This window comes from Microcebus murinus, chromosome 10, assembly GCF_040939455.1.
Source record: "Microcebus murinus isolate Inina chromosome 10, M.murinus_Inina_mat1.0, whole genome shotgun sequence".
NCBI lineage: Eukaryota > Metazoa > Chordata > Mammalia > Primates > Cheirogaleidae > Microcebus > Microcebus murinus.
In genome coordinates, this window is record NC_134113.1 from 72,672,311 (window position 1) to 72,679,865 (window position 7,555).

Consider the following 7,555-nt stretch of genomic DNA (forward strand, 5'->3'; position numbering starts at 1 on the left):
CCAAACCCAGGTCTATCTAACTTCAAAGTTTGCGCTTCTACACCATAAGCCACCCCTATGCAGTCTTAAATGTTGCTCAGATAAGAGCATTATTACATGGATCTTCAAATAAGTTTCACTTTTCCCATTTCATATTTCATAATGATCAAATTTCACAATGATCATCTTAAATACAAAAGGATTCATCAATTTATATTCAATATAAATTAAAACCTTAATTACTTCTCTTTAAAGTAGACCTTGTTTCTGTCTATACAAATATCTGCCCATTGGAAAAAGAGGCAATAAGAAGTGACCAATGCTCCAATTTAATTATGTTCATTTGTCTTCAGAATTTTCCTTGGCATTTTAAAATGAGCTAATAGTGCAAACCAATTAACAAACAAAATGAGATTATGCTCATACTGCAAAGCTAAACGCCATTCCTGGTAAATACAAATATTGCTAATTAGAGTTTTAATTAGAATAAACTTTAAACCAAAGGAAATACAGAGAGAAACATGCCAAGCAGATGTCAACATCATAACAAGCAACTATTTTGGCAGAAAACATATAACTACGCAGGTAAGCTCTACAAAGTCTTAAACTGCCCCCAATTTTATACCATCCTTTTAAATATCTCTGTTTCCAAATTTGAATCAAAACATCGAATATCATAGTTTTCAAACTGAGCCAGCATCAGTTTATACTCAGCCTTTGCGAACAACCATTCTAGGTCTTTGCTAATGACCATCACGAAGAGGAAACAAAATATAACAAAGTCAAATGTTTGGAAGCATTTTCTTCATATAGAAACATCTTGAGTTTTCTCTGGCAAGACTTGAAGGTCCTTGCCCAATTTCAGGGGATAACTATGATAACCTTGAAACTCTTGGAGGACGTGTTCAGTACCTGCAATAAAAAAGCAAAAAGATTATCTTATGAGCAATGTAAAATCAGGTAATTATCAGGGTATCGACATTTAACAGAGAATTATCTGCATAAAGAGCGATGGAATCCCTGTGATATAAAGTGCAATCACTCAGAAATTAAAGGAGGCAAAAGACTGCTACCAAACAAAAGCCTAATTTGAGACTAATTATTTGGCAGTAGGAAAGTCAAATTAGCTATCTTGTCCACAGTGCTGTAATTGACAGTTATGTTTGAAAAAATGTATAGGATCGATTGGGCATGGTAAGGAACATGTATACATTGTAAAACTATGCAGCCATAAAAAACTAATAAGGACTCTCTTTATGCACTAATATGGAAATATCTCAAAAACATAATATGAGGCCGGGCATGGTGGCTCATACCTGTAATCCTAGCACTCTGGGAGGCCAAAGCAGGAGGATTGCTTGAGGTCAGGAGTTCGGGACCAACCTCAGCAAAAGTAAGACCCCATCTCTACTAAAAAGAGAAAGAAATTAGCTCAGCAACTAAAAATAGCAAAAATTAGCCAGGTGTGGTGGCCCATGCCTATAATCTCAGCTACTCAAGAGGCTGAGGCAGGAGGATAGCTTAAGCCCGGCAGTTCGAGGTTGCTGTGAGCTAGGCTGACATCAGGGCATTCTAGCCCAGGCAACAGAGCAATACTCTATCTGAAAATTATAATAATATGAAAAGAAAAAATCTATTCATGAGGGATCTGCCCCTATGACCCAAACACCTCCCCTTAGGCCCCACCTCCAACATTGGAGATCAAATTTCAACTTGAGATTTGGTGGGGACAAACAAACCATATCCAAACTATAGCATTGGCCAGTTAGGGTTCTGATCCCTGCTACCCAAATTGTCTGCCTGATTTCAGAATCATCTGTCAGATCAACCTTTATCTACCTAAATCCAGGATTTACTATTTCCTTTCATTCTTGTAGACTGTCAACACCCACAGCTTACCTTCTGCCTGCCTGCGCTGACTTAAATATACAGACACATTTATAGTCCCAAATGCTCCCCGGGGTCCCCTTGATGTTTTGCAGATAGACATAGCCCACTCATTCCTTCTGTTTATCCCACTATCAGCTTCCCCACTCCTCATATAAAGATGGCTATATTTCACTGTACTAAGAGATTCATGTTCTATTTTCTTTTTATTTTATTTTTTTTAGTTTTCCATTCCTCTGCCAATCATTTTCACAAGATTAGCATTAAAAAACACAACCAAATACACATATAACCCTCAAGCCCCCTCACACCCACAAATTGGTCTTTTGTTCTTTCTCGGATGACACGATGTCCCAAGAGTGACAAAAGATGGGGGCCCATTCCCCCATAGCCATTTCTTCAATCACCCCATCAACAGCTCTTCATTTCTTGAACTACCTTCTTTTTTCCAAAAAACGTAATGCTGAGGTCAGTCAGAAAGGCTCTCTGAGAAGAACGGCTTGGATTTCCGGGTCTGTTCCAGTCGATTCAAGATGAATTGGCTTGTATCAATGAAGCGCTCGACGCAGTTCACCAGACAGGCCTCAGCCCGACCGTCCAACTTCGGCCCGGGCTTGTCCATGCACTTCTCCCAGCAAAGGTCGGTCATCTGGTGCACCAGCTGCTGGAAGCGCTGCTTCTGAGTCTCCACCTCGATGAAATGCTGCAACTGCGGGTCCACCGCGCCCAGACCCGCCTCGGAGGAAGACGAAGAGGAATCCATCCCAGCGCGAGACGAACTCTGCACCGCCTCACCGACCTTCACGTGTCTCCGCGAAACCGGAACCGGAAGCACAACCCGCCGCCGTAGGGACCGCCCCAGGGACCGCCCCGCGAGCGCTCATGTTCTGTTTTCTGAAAGTCGACTTTGTTTTTCTGGGAACAGCACACAATGTAACTTGAGGAGAATGAGTGGGCTCAATAAGGGAACCCACGTAAGGCAAGAAAGGAAAATTGTATCACATGTAGAGATTGCCAGTGTCATGCTAAGGGTTCAGGCTTCGTTGGTTCTGCAGACAAGCATGGGGAGGACAAAGAGTAAACTCTCTTAAGAGCCCAGACACTGGAGCCGGAAGGTCTGGGTGTGAATCCTGACTCGGCCACATTTTCGTTAATATTACCACTGACCGTACCAGAAAAATCTTTCAAGTCTTTGGAAGCTGTCATGCTCATAGTGCCATGTACAAATTCCAAAATTTGTAAACTTTAAAAGCTCAAATTTTATCATTGGCAACAAATACGGTCAGTCGTGTTCCTTGAAGGAACAGGTTCACTTTGTTCATTTTTGAGAAACTGTCTGGCAAATAACCAAATTCGAACAACCGTAATTTGTCTACCAGACATTTTTTTCAAGTAAAAATGTTTTTTGTAAAAGCAGTTAGTTGGGCTCACAAATCAAACAGTCACACAAGGGCTTTCTCTCAATACAACCATCACACTTCAGTATGTACAGAAGGGCTTTGTATAGCCTATTTTGTCACACAGAATATTAAAAATATGTGTAAAATGGAATTTTTCAATACCTAGAGAACAAAATAGTACATATTCTAAAATATCACTTAAACTTATGTTTGCCCAATAAAAAACTTAAATGCCAGATTTGCAAATCATTCTTTGCTCAGTTAAACTCTGTTAAGTGCAAAAAAAAGGCTTATGCAAAAAAAAGAAAGAAAATATATATATATATATATAAACACACACCTATACCATCACCTACTTTTCAAACAATGTTTTACTTTTCATCATTGTAAGTATATAATATTTTAATTTTGATGATACTTTGGGGAAACCTAAGATTTGATATAGTCATTTTAACTGCAACTGAATTTTAATCACATAAAATATAATTAATAACATAAAATTGTAATTAAATATCACAGTTTTTGTCCTTGTTTTATTGCTCTCTTAAAAAAAAAAAAAAAAGATACAGGAGACCGGGGCTCTCATTTGGATATAAGTTTTAGAATCACTTGAGGAGCTTAAAATAATAAAACAAAACAAAAAAAATTGTACTCACAGGTAGAGATTTAATAAAATTTATAATTTTTACTGCTTCATCAAAGATATTCTTAAGTGAAATTCATTTTTCTTTTTATTGTAAGTATGTGTCAACAAAGAATAAAATAGCTACTAGTACAGTTTGGTACCATTGTCTTAATTTGTGTGCAGGATAAACATTTTTATGCACCACTGAGTAAAAGTGGAAAAGCAGGGCTATATAGAAAAGAAATATTTTAGTAGCATGCATAGGATTTGGTGATGAAATATATGTGAGAATACCGAAGGAGGAATCAATCTCGGCTGAAGATGGCTAACTTCCTCTTATCAACATCAGGAACAAAAGAAAGCTGTAACAATGAGCCTATTTATGTGAAGTTTTAGAGACACCTCCAAAAAATAATTTTTCCTGAGAGAATAGAGACTCGGGGGAAATATTTCATTTAGAGACAGTGATTCTGAGAATAGAGGAATTGATCACTCAAATTATCATCCAAACCAGCTTTCCATGGATCTATGACTGACTACTAGATTGAGGGAATTGCAATTATAAATCTAGAAATACTTAAAAGATGTGTTTCACTAAATGCTCATCTAGACATAAATAATAAAAGATTCCAGCTACAATGGAGTCCAGGACTGCAACAGCGACGAGAGATGGTGCCTTCATGGCAAAATAGGATTCTTGACATCAATTGGCAAACCTGACTGAGACATTACAGAAGAGGTGGCATGGGCCAGCGGTGGCCCAAGCTTGTAATCCTAGCACTCTGAGAGACTGACGCAGGAAGATCACTTGAGGTTAGGAGTTCAAGACCAGCCTGAGCAAGAGCGAGACCCCGTCTCTACAAAAAATAGAAAAATTAACCAGACATGGTGGCACATACCTCTAGTCCCAGCTACTCAGGAGGCTGAGGCAGGAGAATCACTTGAGCCCAGGAGCTGGAGGTTGCGGTGAGCTGTGATGACACCATAACACTCTAGCCCAGGTGATAGAGTAAGACCTTGTCTCAAAAAAAAAAAAAAAAAGGAAGAGGTGTCACTTTGACAAGGATATTTTGTATTAGTCATTAGCCCTGGAACAAACATCAGCAGTCTCAACTTTGGACATTATGCTCCTTGGAATCAGCTTCATGAATCATCAGTAATATTAGCAGCAGAGCAATCAGTATGCATCAGCAACAGAGCTGCTTACGGGGTACCCAAGAGGCTCTCCATTTGATCCAGAGTAGGAAAACGGAAACGGCGGATAGTAAGAGGTAATCAAAGGGCTAATTCATGAAGAACATGAGAAATCACTTCTAGAGAAAACCCAATATTCTTTGTAAAGAATTTAAAGTAGGACTAGTGTTCCCACAGAGATGTAAGAAAAGCCATAAAAAATATTGCTTTGAGGCCGGGCGCGGTGGCTCACGCCTGTAATCCTAGCACTCTGGGAGGCCGAGGCGGGCGGATTGCTCAAGGTCAGGAGTTCAAAACCAGCCTGAGCGAGACCCCGTCTCTACCATAAAAATAGAAAGAAATTAATTGGCCAACTAATATATATAATATAAAAAAAAAATCAGCCGGGCATGGTGGCTCGTGCCTGTAGTCCCAGCTACTCGGGAGGCTGAGGCAGGAGGATCGCTTGAGCCCAGGAGTTTGAGGTTGCTGTGAGCTAGGCTGACGCCACGGCACTCACTCTAGCCTAGGCAAGAAAGCGAGACTCTGTCTCAAAAAAAAAAAAAAAAAAAAAAAAAAAAAAAAAAAAAAAAAATATTGCTTTGAGGTATTATTTTTCCTCCCCAGGTGATACAACCTAGCAAATGATTGATTATTATTAGTATAAACTAAACCCTAATACATGAAAATTCATTTTCTAATTATTCTTATCTTCCACAGACATTTGCTTGATCCAAAAGCTATTTTAACAATGACATTTCCTCCATAATATTTGGTTTAATTATGAGTCAAAAAGTGCAGATTCCCTTATTTGCTATATTTTTATTTTATCCTCAAAGACTTCATCTGTGTCTGATCATTAGTGATAATCAAATATTACTACATGGCCTGACTTATTTTTAATATTTATTTTCCATTCTATGTAATATTAATCTTTGGAGGATTTAAGTTGCTTTGTCATGCTTTAGGATGGCTAACCTATCCAAAGTATTTCTCTGTTTTACAAAAAAAAACAACAAAAAAAAGCATTACATATCTGCTGGAATGATCAGAAACTGGACCACAGCTGAAATATATTTTACATCCCACAGCTTCAAATGAAGGTTAAATGCATGATTTACCATAAGTCGTAAAACCCAAGAAGATAAATGAAAGAACTATGAGCATGCAATATACACTGAGTACTTCTGAAATTTTGGTTATCTTCTATTAATTAATAAAAAAAAAAAGTCATAAATAGAAATCTCTGATGACTCTCACCCTCGCCGCAAATCTCCAGCCACACTGGCTTCTTTGCCATTCCTCAAACATGCCAAGGTTGCTCCTGCATGAAAGATTTTGCTCTTGTTCTTTCTCCTTGTATTAGTTACACATTCCTGCACAACAAAATAACTCCCAAACTTCATGATTTAAAACAATATGTATTATCCTGAAGTTCCTGTGGGTCAGAATTTTAGGAGGGGCTTAGCTAAGTGCTCTAGCTAGAGTCTCTTATGAGGTTGCAAGAAGGTATCATCCAGGGCTTTCATCATCTGAAGGCTTGACTGAGGTAGACCCTCCAGCATGGATCACTCACAGGGCTGGCTAGCAAATGGGTACTGGCTGTTGGCAGGAGGTGTCAGTTCCTTACCGTGTGGCCATCTCCATAAAGTTGCTTGAGTGTGCTCAAGTATGGCAGCTGGTTTCCCCCAGAGAATATTCCAGGAGATCAAGGAGAAAATGGCAATGTTTTTTATGTCCTCACTCAGCATTTCCACACCACTACTTCCACTGTATTCTGCTTGTCATGTCGACCAATCCTGACGCATTGTGGAAGGGGACTCCATAGGGGTAGAAATACCAGGAGGCAAAGACCCCTGAGGTCATCTTGGAGTCTGGCCCCTACACCCCTTCTTCTCTCAGAGCTTTTTTTTTTTTTTTTTTTTGAGACAGAGTCTCACTTTGTTGCCCCAGGCTAGAGTGAGTGCCGTGGTGTCAGCCTGGCTCACAGCAACCTCAATCTCCTGGGCTCAGCGATCCTACTGCCTCAGCCTCCCGAGTAGCTGGGACTACAGGCATGTGCCACCATGCCCGGCTAATTTTTTTTTTTTGTATATATATTTTTAGTTGGTCAATTAATTTCTTTCTATTTTTGGTAGAGACGGGGTCTCGCTCAGGCTGGTTTCGAACTCCTGACCTTGAGCAATCCGCCCGCCTCGGCCTCCCAAAGTGCTAGGATTACAGGCGTGAGCCACCGTGCCCGGCTCTCAGAGCTTTTCATTAATACTTTTCCTTAGCTCACCTAATTCAGGTCTTTGCTGAAAGTTGACCTTCTCTTGAAAAGATCTTTCTACTTGTCTAACTTAGGTTATCCTTGCCCTATCATTCCCCTACATTGCTTTTATAGCACTTATCAATGCCCAGAATTATATTATTTATTCACCTATGTGTTTCAATATTTTATCATCTATTCCCCAAACTTCACCTTGTTTACCTGTTCACAATGCAAGCC

The 7,555-nt window shown here is 39.5% G+C and overlaps 1 pseudogene; it reads right to left on the reverse strand.

Annotated features, from left to right (window-relative positions):
* Window positions 1-2,127: 2,127 nt before the first annotated feature.
* LOC105884813 (mitochondrial import inner membrane translocase subunit Tim8 A pseudogene) lies at window positions 2,128-2,671 on the reverse strand (annotated as a pseudogene).
* Window positions 2,672-7,555: the final 4,884 nt, after the last annotated feature.